Source organism: Pleurodeles waltl, chromosome 6 (genome assembly GCF_031143425.1).
Source record: "Pleurodeles waltl isolate 20211129_DDA chromosome 6, aPleWal1.hap1.20221129, whole genome shotgun sequence".
Classification (NCBI taxonomy): domain Eukaryota; kingdom Metazoa; phylum Chordata; class Amphibia; order Caudata; family Salamandridae; genus Pleurodeles; species Pleurodeles waltl.
This window is the reverse complement of record NC_090445.1, coordinates 1133290252-1133311566: the sequence shown is the minus strand read 5'-3', so window position 1 is coordinate 1133311566 and position 21315 is coordinate 1133290252.

The following is a 21315-nucleotide window of genomic DNA, read 5'->3' as shown; positions in this document are numbered from 1 at the left end:
TGGAAAAGTGCTCTTCTCGTTGCCTCATGCAGATGACGATACAGTGGCTGTGTACAACTGCAACGTCACCGTACTGTGTTTCCCCTCCCAAACTCCCCAGATGCAGAGCGTGCTTGGGTTTTCCCTGCCCCAAGAATGGAATATAAAAACGGAAAATAGAAATTGCATTTCTACAGAATTTCCCCTGACATTTTTCACTTGTAGGAGTGGAAATTGTATTTTGCGTCTGCACATTACAAAGGTCAAAATAAATTGGATGCTCATGATCTACTTTATTCAAATGGACCTAAGATAAGAAGGTTATAGGACATTTGATAAGATAACCTGTGCTACATAGAAATAGCAGTTTAGGGTTTTGTATAGATCATTTTACTGGAGGAGGCGCGCAAGCCACCAGCCAAGATGGCCACCTGACATCCGATCTCGGAGCATCGTCGGACGCATTTTCACCTCCGGAGCCGTTTTCTTAATTTTAATGGCGCTTTGCTCCTATTAGCCTGTTGGATGTGTTGGTGACCATTTTTAATGTTTTAAATGCCGCCTAGCTTCTTTTCTTGACTTTTAAAATATGTTTTTACATTTCTCCTCATGAGAGCGGCCATCTTGAATAATTATTGCTCACCAATACGATGTATTTATTTGTTTGATCCTTGAATCTTAGATGGCTTTGCTTGCAGTTTTTGTGCAAGCCATGTAATTTATTCTTGCTGTCTCATCAATATATATTTGGAGTTCCACTGTCACTCGTTTCCTTATTGAAGGCTTTTAGTTTTATATTGGCAAACTAAAGAAAATAAAATCTCTGTCACATCAGTTCTCCTCAACTGACAAACTTTCGCAGTTTTTACAATTGGATACTTCTGCTGCAGGATCTTCTTCTACCAAGTCAAAGATGTCTTCCTCATCTTCTTCTTCACCTAAAGTCTCTCAGAATATTTCTACAGCCACTCATAAGAGGGTAAAACAAGACCCTCCTTCACCAGTAAAATCTCCCTCACCGATCTCTCTTGAACTTGCGCTTGATGAAATACGTGCATTGCGTCCTTTTATTGAAGAAACTAATTCTCGGATGCAAAATCTTAATACTAAATGGTCTCAAATGGAAGTGAAAATCTCTGTTTTGGAGCAAAGAGTCAGCGACGTGCAAGACGAAACACATAAAATTACTAGTTTGGAGAAGGATGTGGCAACTTTGAAGACACATGCAGAGGATTTGGAAAACAGAAACAGAAGCAATAATCTTCGCCTTTATGGATTATCGGAGGGTCTTGAAGGGAGTGACCCAATTTCATTTTTTGCTTCATTCTTTCCAAAGTTAGTGGACCTACCTTCTTCTACAGTATTGAACATCCAAAGGGCACACCGCATTGGTCATCGTCTTCCGCATTCCTCCATATCTAAACCAAAAGGCATGATTATTTTCTTTCTTGAATTTACCGATCTATTGAGAGTTCTTAATGCTGCGAAAGCCAAAAAACAAATCACTTGGCAAGGAAGTAAAATCTTCATCTCACAGGATGTGTCCAAAGCTACAGCAAACAGAAAGAAATAATTTTTGGTTCTTCGTCCACAGTTTTGTGACTTGGGAGTTCGTTTTGGATTATTCCATCCGTGTTTGTTCAAAGTGACATATCAAAATAAGACCACTTCATATACCTCTCCTGCAGCTCTTCGCGATTTTCTAAGACTACACTCTACAAACCCTATGGAAACGGCTGGTCCTTCTACACGTTGACTATATGCATTTCTTAATCTATGATGCCCTTGTTCATTACTATTACGATACAGTTGATGGTCCTTCATATGCAGTTTATACATTATATTATATTGATGTGACTATAGGTCCTTTTTGTTAATGTACTGTTTTCTTTCCACTGGTTCCTGGTGTTCTATAAATCATTATTCTTGCTCATATCATTTGCTTGTTGATGCGTTCCGTTTCCTTGCTGTGCCGTCTTCAGTCTGTGCAGTCACCACCCCTGTCCCATTGTCCATTCATCTCAGGTATGTTTTTGCAGTCGTCTTTATTTCACATGTACTGTCTCTTCTTTTTTCTTTAATATTTTCCATCTTTTTTCTTGTTGTTTCCCCTTTACTCTTCTCCCTCTCTGTTTTTCTTGTTTTCCTATCTCCTATATGTATTTGCGGTTATTTATGGTACAAGACCTTTTGTGTATATATATGGTTATGTGACGTAAAATTCTGAGTTATTTCTTGGAATGTCAAAGGATTTATTAACCCGATAAAAATGCAGAGAATTCTATGCCATTTAGCTAAATATAATCCAGACTTGGTTCTTTTACAAGAGACCCATTTGACGGATTCTGAAGCACTGAAACGTAAAAGAGGTTGGGTGGGCAATGTTTTTACTTCTCCTACATCTACAAAGAAAAATGGTGTAATTGTGCGCTGCCATAAAAAATTATCAGTTAATGTTATTTCGCAAGAATCGGATTCCAAAGGTAGATGGCTCTTTGTGAACTAAATATTAATGGGACTATAATGACTATTGGTAATATTTATGGTCCTAATCACTCAGATTATCTTATTTGGCCTAATGTTAATAAACAAAGTTTGCATTATAATGATTATTTTTTTCTTCTTGGAGGGGATTACAATCAAATTATTGATCCTTTTATAGATAGGAAATCTGTAATTAAATTTTCTCCTCATAAAATGCATAAACAATTTAAGGCATTTCTCTCACAGTGTCATTTAATTGATTCAAGGAAAACCTGTCATCCTGATAGTAGGGATTTCTCGTTTTATTCTCCACCACATGGCTCCTTATCTAGACTTGACCATATTTTTGTTTCAAAATCACTTTCCCAAAATCTTATTAATTCCTCCATTGAACCTATGGTAATATATGATCATGCTCCAGTCATCACAGATTTTGATTTGCTCCCGGTGCATCCCAAAGTGGCAATTTAAGAATTCATTGTTGCTTGATTCTAAATTTTCCACATCCTTTGTTGCCTTTGAAGAGGAATTTTTCCGATTTAATGATGACTCTCATGTTTCCCCATAATTGTTATGGGTTTTGTTTCAGGCTGCGGCTCGTGGACATATATAAAATTTTGTCTCTAATAAAAAGAAAACTTTTAGTGCACATCATCAAACTCTACTTCTCAAAATTAAATGTTTAGAACATCAATATTATTCTTCCTCCTCTAATTTTAATTCACAAGAACATATTCAAGCAAAATTGCAATTTAACAAAATCTCGATGGATAATGCCTCCTCTTTTCTTCTACGTAGTAGCGCCCGCTATAATGGAGGTCGAAATAGATCTGGGAAACTTCTGGCTAATTATTTAAAAGTACGAAATCAACGCCACACAGTGAAGTCTATAATTACAGATACTGGTGAGTCCCTTTTTAAAGCTGATGATATCTTAGCTGAATTTGTCCATTATTTCCAGACAATTTATATTCCTGAGTCAGTCCCGACCTCCTTACAGACTGATGATTATTTTAAGAAAATTCCAAACCCTAATGAGACTCTAGTTGATGTTTCTTCACTTGAAGTAAATATTTCTTCATCAGAAATTTTGAAAGCCCTTCAGTCTCTTAAATAAGATAAAACTCCTGGTCTGGATGGATTCACAGTGGAATTTATTTCTACACTTTTCTGACATTTTACTTTCCAAACCTTTATAGCTTTTTCAATTCTTCACGGGCTCTGGCTGTACATTTCAAGAAGCTTTGATTTGTTTATTTCCAATGGAAGGTAAGGATCATACTTTCTGTAACATTTATAGGCCAATTTCTCTGCTCAATACAGATTGTAAATTCTTTGCTAAACTGTTAGCCTTCAGTCTTGATCCCCTTTTACCTGTGCTAAGTAAGGAACAAACTGGTTTTGTCAAAGGTAGACTTGCTTCTGACAATTCTAGAACATTCTTCAATGTGCTCAGAAAAGCTCACGCTCTTTCGTACTCCTTAGCAGCAATTTCAATAGATGCCGAGAAAGCGTTTGAGCGGTTAGACTGGTCTTTTCTATTAAAAACTTTAGCCTGGCATGGTTTAGGGCCTCATTTCATTTCATTTCATTTATCTCTTTGCTTTATCCATCCCCAATGGCATTGATATTGGTGAATGGGAAACTGTTCAGATACTTTGTATTAAATCGAGGCGTTCGTCAAGGGTGTCTGCTCTCTCCACTCCTATTTATTCTAGCTCTAGAGCCTTTTCTATCCTGTATTAGAAATAACATTAAAATTGAGGGTTTCCAATAAAGTGAGAAACTGTTCAAATTAACAGCATATGCAGGTTATATACTTTTATATATTTCAAACCCTGAACGTTCGATTGCATCTCCACTTCGGGAGATAGAGCACTTTTTGTTTAATTTCAGGTTATAAGATAAATTTGGATAAAACTGAAATCCTTCCTCTTTCAAAATTTTGTTTTAGATCATCATTCAATATTAGATTAAATATTTAGGTATTTGGAGCTTTGTGGCACAGGGCAGTACAGCAGGTCACCTTGCTGCATTGCCCTGCATAAAAAAGAAAGTGCAGGATTGTGCTGTATTTATCCAATACGGCTCACTCTTGTCCTTCCCTCTGCGCTGGTGCCATTTTGGCTATCTAGCACCAACGCAGGCCCCTTGCACCATGGTGCCTGTGTTGCATTCAGGATTGTGTTCTGCATGAAGGGACACCTTCCTGCACAAAAACAATCCTGTCAGGCGTTGTCCTGTTTCTATGCGTGCTCCAGAATGGAGCACACAAAGAAAGAGAAAAAAACGAGGAGAAATAAACATATTTCTCCTCATTATGCCTCTTGGGGGGAGACGGATCTTTTTGGTGCATTCCCAGGTTTATAAGTTCTTGTAATTCAGAGAAAAATCCATGGATGTTGTGTAGGAACCCCCATGCAACACCCATGGAAATGCCTCCCTACTGCAGAGTAATGTAACAAAGAGATTTGCGCTGTGTCACATTACTCGAGATTTCGGAAGTCACGCAGGGCCATGCAAGGTGGCCTTGCATGGCTTCATCAATCTCACTTACAGTTTGCGTTTATCTTGCACCACTTTGCATGGAGCAAAAGCGACGCAAACCAGGCCATAAATTTGGCCTTTAATTTCAGTAGTGCCTCTCGTAGGCACTCCCCATGGTGTCATAAGATAACAAACCTTTGATGAACTATAAAATTGTGTAAAAGTTGACTCTGCAAAAGCAAATCATCTGTGGAAGCAGAGAAAAGATAAGATCGATTACAGACTACCATGCAAAACTGACCTGATGCTTTCAGATAAGTCCACGTTGCAGTAGATGGTGGCTCAGAAGGAGTGGGCCTTAGTGCTATCCTATGGCAGTGTGATATCTGTGTGTAACTCCAACTCAGTTAGATTTGTAAACTATGGGCCAGATGCATCATCTGATTTTGCACTCGCAAACAGCAAAATCAGCCGTTTGCGAGTGCAAAATCGGGGTCTGCAATGCATCAACTGCATTCGCAGACCAAAAACCAAAAATCGCAAAAATTGCGATTTTCGGCGTTGCGACCTGGATTTTGCGAATCGCAATTTGCGATTTGCAAAATCAAGGTCGCAAAGCAATTCTGCAAAAAATCGCAAATTGCGATTTTTCGCTGAATGGTATTTTACAAGTGCAAAATACAATGACCTGCAACCAGGTGGTAACCTGGTGAAAAATTAAAAAATGCAGTAAAACTGCATTTTTAAATTTGAAATGTAAAGCACACATGCCCTTTTGGCATGTGTGTACTTTACGGGTGTAAAACAAAAAAAATGGGGTGCAGGAGAGGGGGCCTTAGGCCCCCAGCACCCTGGCCCTTTGCTTTTCACAAATTGCGATTTCTGTTTCAGAAATCGCAATTTGCGAAATGCAAAACATTTGCAGCTATGGGCCAACAGGCCCATAGCTGTGAATGGGGCCAGTATCGCAATTTGCGAATCGGTAATTGCATTTGCGATTTTTAAGAAATCGCAATTACCAACTCGCAAATGTGATACATGGCCCTTTGCGAGTCGGTAATTGCGATTTCTTAAAAATCGCAATTACCGAATCGCAATGGGCCAGATTCATACATCTGGCCCTATATTCCTGCTAGCCATGGTCTGGCACTGATTGTAACAGTTTTTGGCAGGAGGATCGCATTCTCCGGAATTCTAAAAATAATTATGAGTAATGGTTGGTGGGCGGCTCAGCCTTGTCCTTTTTTGCAATGTAATTCAAGATGGAATAGTTACAGAAAACTGGCGAACTGCAATAATTAAACTTGATAGCAATGGTTTAAGGACAAGTCCATGATATCATCAGATCATATCTTTATTTGGTATTAATATCAAAATCTTTACTACATGTTTTTTGGAATGGTTAAATGCTTGGCCGTGCAATCAATGTATGAATGAGAACGCAGGTGCTCTGATGTATGAGTGTGTTGATACAAGTATTTCAGAATAGGTATATGGGGGTGTGGATGAGTAGAAGTGTGCAGATTGATAGAAGAACAGGTGGATATGGGGATGGATGTGGGTGCGTGTTAATGAATTGAAGAGTGTGTTGATGTAAGGATGGTTCACAGCTGTACTTCAGTTTGATGCCACACTCCTTTTTACTTTACACCAAGTGTGATTTTGTCACTAAATGTGTTTTTATCCCTAAAAATAATTCTATACTTTATGGGCAAGATTTAAGAGCCCCTTGTGCCACTTTAGCACTGCCTTAGCATCATTTTATTTACGCTAAGGTAGCGTTAAGGTGGCCTTTTCCCCACACCATATGTACAATGTTGCACAATGCATGCATTGTGCCACTTTGTAACCCCTTGGACCAGATTATGCCTGGGCCAGGCATAATGTATGCAAGGGGGGCATTCCCCCATTAGGAGGCCCGAAAAAACTGAGCAGTGAAATTTAAAAGATTTCACGGCACAATTTTTTCTGTCATATTTAACGCCTGCTCAGAGCAGACTTTAAAATGATGCACCCATTTAAATGGATCGGCCTCCTTGCACTTTGCTACACTAACGTTAACATTTTTGATGCTAGTGTAGCAAAGCGTCACAGTAGCTTAACATTTTTTGACACTATTGTTCTAACTACCACCATGGTGCGCCATATCTTAAATACGGTGAACACATGGTGGCGTGTGGGGCTGCAAGAAAAGTGGCGCTGCATTGGGTGCAATGCTACTTTTTGTAAAAATTCGGACCTATGTGTTTTGAGCCTGTGTTAGGTTTTGCCCCTACAAGGAATTTCACACTCTTTTTAATGTTACATCAAGATTGATTAGATCTCTACATCTTTTTTTCAAACACAAATATGTAACCATTTTTTTTTTTAAATAGGAGAAATTGAAAGTGCAAAAAAATGTTCTGCAAAAATGTTCCCAATATGGAATATTTGTCTGCACTTTAAATTTCTCCCATTTAATATAATGGCTGTATTTTTCAACTATAAATATGGTACCTTGTTAGGCAGGGACTGGGAGCAAGACGCCTGCTTTGTAAGGAAGTGAAACTTTGAAATGAGAGAAAAAGAAACTGATGAGCTAACTTTATGTTTCTGTGGATTCCATAAAACTCATCATTTACGTTTTCTTCCATTTCCAAGTGTCATGTTTACAAACAACAGACATTTTGCTTCCAGTGATCTTTTCCATGGTGCGATATTTATAAGAAGAGAATACAGCCATTTGTTTATATTGAAGGAATTTAAAGTGAAGGCATGTGGTTCATAACACATTAAGGCACTCATTACAACCCTGGCAGTAAATGCCACCTACAGCCGTGCTGACGGCTGCCAATATTCCGTGACCGCGGCGGTATTCCGCTACGGGTATTATGACCCACACTGAGAAATCTGCCACAATACAGACATCTGCACAATTCTGCCAGACCAAAGGTCAGTGATAAATTGGCGGTACCAAAACCCACACCGTTACACCAACAGGAATACGCCCACAGTATCAGGACCCATGAATCACTGTTGCGGACTTTCACCCGTAGTAAACCATTGGCGGTACACACTGCTGCGTTCAAAATACACACACACTTACAAAACTACACCATATTGGACAATTCAAACTACACACACCTGACACACATACACACACCACACCCACACACTCAGACCACTATAAAACACACACCCACATTACCCACAACCCTTTCAATGAGAAAAAAAAGATTGCCAACAGAGAGAGACACAAGCCAGGAGCACCCACTCAATCTGAACCATAGAACACCATCTCCCATACACCATCCACGCACCTCACAGCACACACCACACCACATCACCCCACACATCACCCCACACATCCTCACACATATCACTCACACCACATCCATGGCACCCCAAAGACACCCCAGGTTTTCAGAGGAGTAGCTAAGGGTCATCGTAGAGGAAATCATCCACGTAGAGCCACAGCTATTCGGATCACAGGTGCAGCAGACGTCCATTGCAAGGAAGATGGAGCTATGGCAGAGGATCGTGGACAGGGTGAACGCCGTGGGACAGCACCCAAGAACAAGGGATGACATCAGGAAGAGGTGTAACGATCTACGGGGGAAGGTGCGTTCCATGGTTGCAAGACCCCAGGTAGCTGTACAGAGGACTGGCGATGGACCCCCACCTCCTCCCCCACAACTAACAACATGGAAGGAGCAAGTCTTGGCAATAATGCATCCTGAGGGCCTCGCAGGAGTAGCAGGAGGACTAAACTCTGGTAAATCATATCTTTACTACTATATCTCCTACCCTACCTGCATGCCATCACAAACTCCTACCCCTACCCTCACCCCATCACTCCACCACCTCACATATACCCCACTATCACAACCCACCCATCCCAAAACCAAGCCCTGCATGTAACACCTATCCATGGACCCCCATCACAGACCTGCATGGACACCCATCACCACAGCATGCCTATTAGACAAAATCACCTAGCCCACAAAATCACCACGCACACAAGCCTAAGCTGCCAGGGCTATCCCAACCATACAAGGAAACAAACCCATGCACAAGATGGCACACGCAGGTACAATAACACTGCATTTTCATCTCCACAGGACCCCTACTCAACGTCACCGGAGAGGAGTTCCCACCAACATCCAGTCCCCCCCGGAGGAGGCCCACAGTGATGACAGCAGCTCTGCACGCCTGGATCACGATGACCAACCTGGCCCATCAGGGACCTCTGGACAGTCGGTTACCCTGCCACAGTCCCAACCCACCACAGAGCCTCCCTCTTCAGGAAACACCAGCACAGCACCCATCCAGCGGGCCCATGCCTCTGTCCCCAGGACACGTCAATCAGCAGTGTGTCCACCACTACAGGGACCCCAGGCAACTCCACAAACACAGGACGACCAGGGACCTGGGGTCAGTGGCAGTGGGCAAACCGTTCTGAGGACAGAGGCACAGGACAATAGGGAAACTGGGAGGACTACTGTGCGACAGGGGGAGGACAGGCCCAGGGAACCGACTCTCCAGGAGGCACTCTCCAACATCCTGGGAGCATACCACCATTCCCAGGAGACCATGGGCCAGATACTGTACAAGTAACAGGAGACCTAGCGGCTGCAGGAGGGACAGTCCCTGGGGATCAGGGAGGACCTCAAAAACATCTGCACCATTGTGGTTACCACTGCAGGGGTGCTGGCAGACATGGGCAGGACCATGAGGGAGGCAGTGGCACAACAATGGGCCCCTGAAACTAGCCACACTGAAGAACAGCCCTCCGCAGGTGCTAGTGGACAGGAGGCCCCGCCACAGGACCAACAGGCCACCAGCACCCCACCCCCTGCAGAAGAAGAACCACCCCACAAACAGTCCCTGCAATCCAGGCAGAAGCCAGCGAACATTGCCAAGACCCCGCCAGGAAATAAGATTCTCCTGATTGTCACCCTCCTGTCCCACTCTGTCACTGTCCACCTTGAACTGCCATTACTCCCCTTCCTATGCCCCATTGGACAATGCACCTGTGATACCAAGAGACTGGACTCTAACTGGACATTCCTCCACCATCACCCCAGCCCATTGCACATCCCCCTCTAAGTATGAACACTTAAATAAACTCTCTTGGAACAAATGCAAATCTTGAATCTGTCAAATGATTGAATTATGTATTAGTACAACATTCTGAAAACATTGCAAGTCATATGTACAGTCATTTATACATTGGTATGACCTTTAGTGGGCAGCAGTAAACATACCAGGAGCCAGAGTGGGCCACAGATATCTGAAAATAGAGATGCCAAAGGGTACAGTAAGTGGCCATAGACATAGGGAAATCAGCCTGCCATGTACAATGTTCAACAGAAAACTGAAATGTAAAGTGAAGTTACAGTGTCTTACCTGTGTGTCACTGGAAGTACTGCTGTACTATATTACTTCTGTTGTCCACATATTCTTCCTCTGCCTCCTCTTCCTCACTGTCCACAGGCTCCACGCTGCCACAAGAACATCTCCTGGCTCATCCTTTTGCAGAAAAGACACCTGGCATCTCATGGCCAGGTTGTGCAACATGCAACGATGATCTTGCACACCTTCTTGGGTGAGTAGTACAGGGATCAAACTGTCAGATGGAGGCACCGGAACCTGGCCTTCAGGAGGCCAAAGGTTCTTTCAATTATCCTCCTTGTTCGCCCATGTGCCTCATTGCAGCGTTCCTCTGTCGTTGTCATGGGATTCCTCACTGGGGTCAGTATCCATGAGAGGTCGGGGTAACCAGAGTCACCTGCAAATATCGAGGCATACCTGTTAGACACACACTAACCCTTAGGGACAACCCCATACCCAGACACCAACTTATACTGGGTGGGGACTTTGGGCTCACCTATTAGCCACACCCGGTGCCTCTGGAGTTGACCCATCACATATGGGATGCTGCTATTCCTCAAGATAAAGGCGTCATGCAGAGAGCCAGGAAACTTGGCATTCACAGGGAAGATGTACTGGTCCGCCAAACACACCATCTGCACACATTCATAGAGTGATAGGTTTTTTTATTCCTGAACACTTGTTCATTTCTCCAGGGGGGCGAAAAATGCTACATGTGTACCATCAATGGCACCAATGATGTTGGGGATTTGTCCCAGGGCATAAAAGTCAGCTTTCACTGTGGCCAAATCCTCCACCTGGGGGACTACGATGTAGCTGCGCATGTGTTTCAGCAGGGCTGACAACACTCTGGTCAACACGTTGGAGAACATTGGCTGAGACATCCCTGATGCCATGGCCACTGTTGTTTGGAAGGAACCACTTGCCAGGAAATCAAGCACTGACAGGACCTTCACTATAGGGGGGATACCTGTGGCTGGCAGATAGCTTACATCAGGTCTGGCTCCAATTGGGCACACAGTTCTTGGTTTGTGGCCCGATCAAGTCTGTAGGTTAGGATAATGTGTCTGAGCTCCATAGTCGCAAGGTCCACCAGGGGTCTGTACACCGGAGGATATTGCCATCTCATATTCATCCTCAGCGGCTGAAGCCTATGGAGGAAAACAGTGAGCAGAGGGTCATATTCACACATCAATTGAAATAATTTTGCATCTTTTCCTTTACAGAACCTGTATTTGAATCTGAGAGTCAGTTGCTGTGCCAATTTCTGCTGTGACGCAGTTAGGTGCCATGGCCTGTGCCCCCCTGAAATGGCAGCGGCCTGACCTGTGAGGAGGGACAAGTGGAAATGAGGTAATTTCGCTGGCATTGTGTGCCGTTGCGGTAGGCGGTCGATGACTATTGCATTGGTTATCATTGGGTCCTATGGGTTCCAGGAGCCAATGGTGATGTACACCGGCGGTGATGGTACCCACCGCGGACGTGACCGCCATATTCTATCTGTGCACTCACATTCTACCTGACCTTCAACAAGAGAGGACCTACACTGCAAGTGCTGCTGTGACCTGTGTCTGGAGGCGACGATGGCTCATGTGTCAGGGGAAAGGGCCCCTGCCTTCACTGCGGAGGAGTTGGAGAAACTGGTGGATGGGGTCCTACCCCAGTACATGTTACTCTGCGGTCCTCCAGAGAAACAGGTGAGTACACTGTGAGCATGATGCGTGGCCATGAATTTATGGATTGCTGTGTGTGTAAGCCACATGTGGGGGGGCTGAAGCGTCCTGGCCAGGGTGCTGCATGTATGGTGGCCAATGTATGTGCGTAAGGGGATGGGAGGGATCTGGTGGGCCAGGAGTGTGATGGTCTGGATGGTTAACAAATTCCCTTTTCTGCTGTCTTTTTCCTGCAGGTCAGCGCCCAGCAGAAAAAGGGTATTTGGCGTGCCATCGCCAAGGAGGTGCGGACCCTGGGGGTCTTTGACAGGCGGAGAACCCACTGCCGCAAATGGTGGGAGGACCTGCGCCGCTGGGCAAGGAAGACCGCGGAGGTCCAGCTGGGGCTGGCCTCCCAACAAGGAAGGGGTGCCCGTCATACCCTGAGCCCCCTGATGTTCCGCATCCTGGCGGTGGCCTATCCGGAGTTGGATGGGTGCTTGAAGGCATCATAGCAGCCAAAAGGGGGTGAGTACAGATTCAGATTCATGACTGTGCACGTGTTAAGGTTTACCTGGGTGGGGGATGAGGGCTGTGGGTGCCCCTAGGCCAGGGCGAACATGGCAGGATAGGTACCTTGTTGGGCAGGCTCTGAAGCACTCCACCCCCAATAGTGTTAGTGGGCATCTACCACTGGGCCGGGTCCTGTGGGTTTCAGGTGTGCAGCTAATGGCGTTAGGCATTGTACCCCATGGGCTGATGACTATCTTAGTAACTGGTAGTGCATGGCCTAGTGCATAGGGCTGCTCCCTGTGAGTTGTCTATGCCAACGGTAGTGTTGTTGCTGGCATTGACCAAGTATATCCTCTGTCTCCCCCCCCCCTTTTTGTTTTGTCACCCTGTCCCTGTGTGCATTAGCATCATCTGGCAGAGAGGAGGAGAGGCACCGGCGATGGAGGGAGCTGCATCCCACATGGACCTAGAGGCCGAATCCACCGATCATGAGGGCACCAGTGGGACAGAGGGGAGGGGAACACCACAACGGGGACAGTAGGGGACACCACAGACAGAGACTCCTCCTCCGATGGTAGCTCCCTGGCAGTGGCAGACACCTCTGTGCCCACCCAAATGACAGGTACAGCCACCACCCCCTACCAAAACCGCCTTCCCAGCAGTCCCTCAGCGTGTTTCCCGTGCCCACTCACCCAGGAGGGTGGGCATAGCCTTTGCCCCAGGCACCTCAGGCCCTGCCCCAGTCAGCCCTGCTGCCCTCAGTGAGGAGCTATTGACCTCCTGAGATCCCTCACGTTTGGGTAGTCAACCATACTGAATGTCATCCAGAGTGTTGAGAGGCATTTGCAACAAACAAATGCATACCTGGAGGGCATTCACTCTGGCGTGGCGGCCCAACAGAGAGCATTTCAGGCTCTGGCCTCAACACTGATGGCAGCCATTGTCCCTGTCTCTAGCCTCCCTCCTCCAACTTCCTCTATCCAGTCCCAATCCCCTCAACCTATCCCAAGCACACCTTCAGACCAGCATTCACCCAAATCACCACACAAAAGTGGCTCAGGCAAACACAAGCACCACACTTCATCTCACAGGCACTCACACAAGTACCATCCCCATGCAGACACACCAACCTCCACTGCCTCCACTGTGTCCCCCTCCTCCTCGTCATCCACCTCCCTCCCAGTAACGTCTCCACTCACACCTGCATGCACTACATCCTCATCCACTATCTCCATCATCAGCACGCCCATCACAACACACCCCTCACTGGCAGTCACCACCCCCACATCCATGCACACGTCCCCTGTGTCCTCTCCCAGTGTGTCTGTGACCTCTCCTCCCAAAGTACACAAATGCAAGCACCCACCCACCCAACAGCCATCCACCTAACAATACCATCCAGCCCATGCACCTGCACCCAAACTCAGCAGACAGACACCTCCTACAACCACTCCCTCTTCCTCCACTCCCAAACCCTTTCCCTCTTCCCACCCCAGTGTCCCTAAGAAGCTTTTCCTGGCCAACTTAGACCACTTCCCTACCCCTCCACCCCCATCATCCTTCCCCTCGGGCAAGAGTGTCCAGAACTCAGCCCAGCACCTCAGCCACCAAATCGTCATCCGCTGTGGTTCCTGCAGCTATCAGAGGCTCAAAGGGGGCACCCATCAGCCAAGCCAGTGTGCCACCAACCCCTGCGAAGGCCAAAACCATTCCACCACCTGGCAAGGTGAAGAGGGGGACAGGATCCATCAAGGAGAAGGAGCCGCAACCACCCAGCAAGGCCACCTCAAAGACTTCAGCTGCCAGACCCACGGTCACACCACCATCTGCCAAGGTGAGGAAGGGGTAGAAAACACCAGCCAAGGCACTTCAACCGTCCAAGGCTGCAGGTAAAGGCCTGCTGGGTACCAGCACAACCGCCAGCACCACCACCTGCACCGCGACCAGTACCGCCGGCAGCCCCTCAGCTAGCACCGCCGCAAGTCCCGCCACCTGCACCACTACTGTCAGCAGCAGCAGCCCCAGTGGGCAGCTGTCCAAGGCTGCAGGAGAAGGGCTGGAGCCTCCCTCCACCACTGGCAGCACCCCCACCAGCCCGGGCACTACCACCAGTTTGTAGCCGTAGCTGTCGCCAGATGGAGTCTAGTCCTGCTCCCATGGACTATCATGCAACCTGGTCCCTGCAAATCTCGTGCCTCAGACACCCAGGTGAGGGACTGCGAACTGCCACACCCCAAGTGTTGCATCACAGGACACAAAGGGGGTCATTCCGACCCCGGCGGTCCTTGACCGCCGGGGCCGGGGTTGGCGGGAGCACCGCCAACAGGCTGGCGGTGCTCCTGAGGGCATTCTGACCGCGGCGGTATGGCTGCGGTCAGAACCGGCGGTGAGGGGTGTCGTGGGACCCCTGGGGGCCCCTGCAGTGCCCATGCCAATGGCATGGGCACTGCAGGGGCCCCCGTAAGAGGGCCCCACTTTGAATTTCAGTGTCTGCTTAGCAGACACTGAAATTCGCGATGGGTGCTACTGCACCCGTCGCACACCTTCCCCTCCGCCGGCTCCATTTGGAGCCGGCTTCCTCGTGGAAGGGTGTTTCCCACTGGGCTGGCGGGCGGCCTTTTGGCGGTCGCCCGCCAGCCCAGTGGGAAACCCAGAATGACCGCCGCGGTCTTTTGACCGCGGGACGGTCTTCTGGCGGTTCCGCCCGCCAGGAACAGGATGGCGGTGAGGGGTGTTGTGGGGCCCCTGGGGGCCCCTGCAGTGCCCATGCCAAGGGCATGGGCACTGCAGGGGCCCCCTTAAGAGGGCCCCACTTTGTATTTCATTGTCTGCATTGCAGACACTTAAATACGCGACGGGTGCCACTGCACCCGTCGCACACCCTCCACTCCGCCGGCTCCATTCGGAGCCGGCCTCCTCATGGAGGGCTGTTTCCCACTGGGCTGGCGGGCGGCCTTTTGGCGGTCGCCCGCCAGCCCAGTGGGAAACCCAGAATGACCGCCGCGGTCTTTTGACAGCGGGACGGTCTTCTGGCAGTCCCAGCCAGGCTGGCGGCTACCGCCGCCGGCCGGGGTCAGAATGACCCCCAAAGTCCCCTCCAGAACAAGTGGAAGAAGGCATCCACTCACCCTATCCTTGGCAGGATGAAGCACACTGGCCAGAGAGCCCCCTCCAGAACCAGTGGAAGAAGGCATCCACTCACCCAATCCTTGGCAGGATGAAGCACACTGGGCAGAAAGCCCCCTCCAGAACCAGTGGAAGAAGGCATCCACTCACCCAATCCTTGGCAGGATGAAGCACCCTGGGCAGAAAGCCCCCTCCAGAACCAGTGGAAGAAGGCATCCACTTGGGAGACTGTGGCTTTGCACTCCCCAGGACCAAGCAGTGGGCAAACCACCCACTTGAGAGACTGTGGCTTTGCACTCCCCAGGACATCGCTGTGGGCAACCCACCCACTTGAGAGACTGTGGCTTTGCACTCCCCAGGACCAAGCAGTGGGTGTCCCACCCACTTTACAGACTGTGCCTTTGCACTCCCCAGGACCAAGCAGTGGGCAAACTACCCACTTGAGAGACTGTGGCTTTGCACTTCCCAGACATCGCTTTGGGCAACACACCCACTTGAGAGACTGTGGCCTTGCACACCCCAGGACATTGCTGTGGGCATGGAGCTCCCTCCAGGAGCAGTGGCGTTTTACCATCTTCCGGCTGAGGTGCATCCCTCTTCACCCTCCCCCTGAGGTGCCTGTGTGTTTTCGACCTGATGCCCCTGCAGTGTTCTCTCGGTATTGAGGCAGGAGTCAAGAGTGGGCTTGGCCTATGAGTTTTGGCCCAGTGTCCCACGGACATTTTGGGTGGACAGTGTACCGCTTTCTGTACATATTGTATATTTTTGTAAATGCTGTTTTAAAAAATCTTACGTATATCTGACTATTTCCAAAATATCAATGATTTGACTTTTGTCCTTGCGTTCTTCCAGGGGGTTACGGGGTGTAAATGTAATGTTGATGCATGTGTTTGTGTGTATGGTGTTGTGGGTTGGGGGTGGGTGGGTGGGGTGTTGTGTGTGTGTGTGTCACTGTCTTTTTCCTCCCCCTCTCCCCTGTGTACTAGGTGCAGTACTCACTGTGGTCGTCGCCACCCCCGTTGGTACTCCTGGTAGATGAGGAGGTAGACCAGCATGGGGAGGACCTGCAGCTCGGGCTCCATGGCGTCCTGGTTCTTCGTTGAGTGTCGAGAGGTGAGTGGTTTCCCTTCCAAGTACCTTTTCCGCTGTGCATTTGATGGTGTTGGTACCACCCCGGAAAAGCTGGTGGGTGGGTGGGTTGTGATGGGGTGGACAGTACATTGACTTCCGCCTGTCTGTTGGCGGTTACTGCCATGGTGTTTGTTGCTACCGTCGTGGCGGTCGGAGTGTTAAAGTGGCTGTATGTTTTGGCGGTTTCTGCCGCGGTCATGATCCAATTTTTTTTACTGCCAGCCTGTTGGCAGTATTACCACTGCTTTAACACCGACTGCCAGGATTGTAATGAGGGCCTAAGACTTAATTTACTTGAAGAGTTAAGAATGAGGAGTGGGGTGAAGCATTTCAAAAAGTCCAAGAACTGTTACAATATGAGCTGGGTTCAATTTGGTCCGGCTCCGCATTCCTCATAGGTCCTACTACCCATCAACATTGTTATACAAAATGGGAAGGGTGCCTACAGGAGGCTTCACGAGGAGATGCGGTCAGGAAAATTCCTTTCTCCATCTATTGTTGACTTGCCCAGTGGTTCAGCCCTATTGAGAGGGTTACGCAGGTGATGGCAAAAGTGACAGCAGTGGAGGTCCTGCTTGATGACAACTGGCTTTGTTTAAATGTGAAGGGTGAGGGAGTGTGGCCAAAATTCCACAACATTATGGTTGGAGTTTGGAGCTAGTGTGTCGAAGAATGTGGGGAGCTCCACTGCCACCCCGGATTCACGACTGGCAGAAGGACATGGATTGGTGTCAAAACACAGAAAAAGTGGTGTACTAGATGAGGGGTCGTATGAAAAAGTGGGAAAAGATCTAGGGCTGTTGGCATTCCCAAAGGAAGGGTATAGTGTATTGGACTGAGGAGATGAGTAGTACAGAGCAACAGCTATTGGCGTTGTGGAAGCTGCTGGAGGGCTTGTGACTAATTTTGTTTCAGTGTGGGCAATTCCACAACTGAGGTGTTGTAAAGACTGTGCCACTGTCATATAGGTATCCGGTAATTTGGTCAAACCTGATACTGCCTGATTATATGATCTGCTATGCACTGCAAAAAGACGTTTTAACAAAAAAAACGTAATTGACTGAATTAACAGTAGAGAAAAACATTAATGGCCTCATTATGGCTTTGGCGGTTGGCGGCCTTTGTATTACGATATTCCCGCTGGTCAGCCCGATACTGTTTTGACGCAGTGGTGGCGCTAAGCAGTGCTTTCACTGCTCCAGATTTAGAAACAGACACATTGGGCCTAATGCGCCGGTTTTCTCAACCCTCGCATAACATTATGCCTGCAGCAGGTTTAATACATTCAAGGTAGGCATTCCCAGGCAATAAGCCACTCAGAACTGAAGCAGTGAAATTAACAACATTTCACTGCATCATTTTGTGACCTAATTTTGTCAAAATTTGATGCCTGCTCAGAGCAGGTGATAAACTGATGCAAGGCATTTGTCTATTGGAGCCTTCCTCATATTACTGCAGTAGCATAATTTTTTTAACACTAGTTCAGCAATGCGTCAGGTTAGTGCCACAGATGCATCAGAATTTCTCACGCATCTGTGAGAACGTGCGCCATGGAGCTCTGTATAGTAAACATAGTACATTCATGGCATTGTTAGGGAATCATTGGGCAGTGCAAGAAATCTGACGCATCAGGGCCGTTGTATCAGTTTTCTGTAAATAATGCCCTTAGGGGCTTTTTTACAAGCCCCTTGTGCCAACGAAGCATCACTTTTAGCAACACTCCAGTGGTGCTGTGCCCTGCACCATATTTACAAGGAAGCGATAAGCCACTTTGCTTGGCTCAACGCCGCCTTGTAAATATGGGCCCCAACACAGATTTCTGTGGCAGAGGGGCATGCAATGGGTGTTGCTGTTTCCAGGCAACACCCATTGCTTTTCCGCCCCAGATTTACAAGAATGAGTAAACCTGAGGCAGCGCCAGAAACTAACGCGTCCCCAGTGGGCTGCGAAAGAGTGGCGCAACAAGGAGAAAAACTTTTATTTTTCCTTGTAATTTGTTCTTTCAATGTGTGCTGAGTTCTGCAGCACACATAGAAGGAGCAAAACACCATTAATGATTGTTTTTGTACAGGAAGGTGTCTGTTGTTTTTGTGCAGGAAGGTGTCCGTTCCTGCACAAAAAGAAATATACCCGCAACACAGGCACCCTTGCACCACAGTGTAAGGGTGCCTGCGTTGGCGCTAGACAGCTGAATTAGCCCCGCACAGGGGAGAATGCGGGGATGCTCCATTTTCTTGTTAATACAGGACATCCCTGCATTCTGGAAGTGACACAGCTCAGCGCAGCAAGATTGCTTGCAGAATCGAGCTGTGCCATTTCCTTGTTGATGAGGCCCCTAGTGTCGTAAAGAGACTCAAAGGAAAAAATACTCGTGTTTTAGCATTTTTGTGTCAATTCTTAGCTTGACAGGTACCTGTGGCAAAATCCTGAAACTAGTACACAGGGGGTAATTTTTAGCATAAAAGATACCAATGGTAAAATAATTCTACTGGTATCCGAGGGGTAATTTGTGGAATATAGAACATCCGTGGAAAAATACTGGCACACTTGAGGAAATGCTTGATATGTAGATATAAGTGGCAAAAGGCTGGTGCTAGCACACTGGAGATAATTACTGACCTAAAGGTGGACTAGGTGGCATATGGGGGTGGGGTGGCAACCATGATAAAATACTGTTCTTGACATACTGACATAATTATTGACCTCAGAGTCACTTATCATGTATGGACTGCGTAAATTGCAAAATTCTGGCACTGGCTTATTTTATGTAATTTTTTTAATAAGGGGTAACCAAAGAATATGTGAGCACACATAGCACAATGCTGACCCTGGCACAGAGGAGGTCATTTTTGACATATGGTGGTATGAGGATGCCCATAGCACTTTTTGAATAAAATGAGGTTGACTCCTGGCGAACATCATTTTTAATTGGCTTAGCACACAATTAAAGAATTTGAATATTAAATAAGTGACCATTCAGTGAATCAGGCATTTTGGACAATTTGTAAGGATAAATTGTAATTTAAAATATACTATGTGACGCCGTGCTTTTCAAATTTTTCTTGGAAGGGGAAACCTCTTTGATAGATCTGGATTATTCTCTTTGGCAATTATTATGCCAAGGAACTTTCATAGATCAAGTCAGCACCATAACATAGATGGTGTCTCAAACAGACATTTGTCTGCTTTATATTGTTATACTAATCATGCGGTTATTATAGAACTTTAACAATGTAAATTGTTGTAATGTTATGGTCATGTGAAAGGCATTCCTTGAATAAATCAGTGTCAAGGGTAAATGATGTCACTTCCTTTGATGTCATTAAGGTCAAAGTGTACATGATGTCACAACCGCTACTGCTAGCATTTTTGTGAATCGACGCCCATGAGTGCAAAATATATAAATAAGTTACTTGGAAATTTGAGTTTGGTAGACCAGACGGGATGATTTTATTCAGATGTCTCATATGTATAAATTCCTAAATATTTCTTTAAATGTCGAACATTCCGTACAACTTTTACCACTTTTAGAATAATGTCTGCGAAAAACAGTGGCGGCTGCCAATAAACCGGGGTGGTGGGGGGTGGTGGGGCAGGAGGCATAAATAGTAAAATAAAAAAAGAGTGCCTACCATCTTCATCTGGAGACAGGTTCATCTCTCCTCCATCCTCGTCCTGAGCACCCTCGTCCTTTTCCGGGCAGCACACAGGCTCCCACATTCCCCAAGCCAATCACGATGCTGCTGTCACCAGCATTACAGCAGCGTTGTGGCTGGTGTGAGCATCCTGAGTTCACACTGTGAGTGAGACCCTGTGCCCTTTCTCCTCCTGCCTGTGCAATACAGCTGGGTGGAGAAACGCTGAGTGTGCATGTCTGTTTGGCCGGCCCAACATGGCTGGCCAAACAGACATGCGCACTTATGGTGCACATAACACTCCTCCTCCAGCCCAGCCCAGCCCCGCCCTAACATGGCTCCAGATGAAAAATAAAATGATAATAACATTGCATTAGTATAATTTTATCTTTCCTTTTTCCTTTTCCTGAAAGCAGTGGGGGGACGCTCCTCCTCCTTAGCGGAATAGAAAAGAAGTTAACAGAGGCCAAATAACACATCATCCTGATGCCATTTTCTTCCATTTTCTCACCAAACCTACAACACCCATTTCTTTCTGTCTCCACTATGTCTATTTCACCCAGTCAGGACTGCTAAAATGGCTTACAACCGTAAAAATAGTCCTAAAGTACACACAGTAAAGAAGAAAGCCAGACAGATATTACAAAGCCTTTGGCTTTACCTTCAACACCATTTTGCCTCTAAACATAAACGATGGCTGAAGAGCTGGGTTTATGCTTCTGAATAAAATATTTTAGCTATCTGAGAACATAAGTGCTGTTCGAAATGCGAATGTACGTGTCTGTCCTCTTTGAGCAAACTGAATAATAGTTTTAGCACAAATATGGGGTGAATGAAAAGGGCAGGACGGCAATAATAAAGAGTTGATTGATAAATAAATGAACTGGCATGTGTTTATTTGTCATATAATAGACTGAAAACAGTGTGAAAGAAGA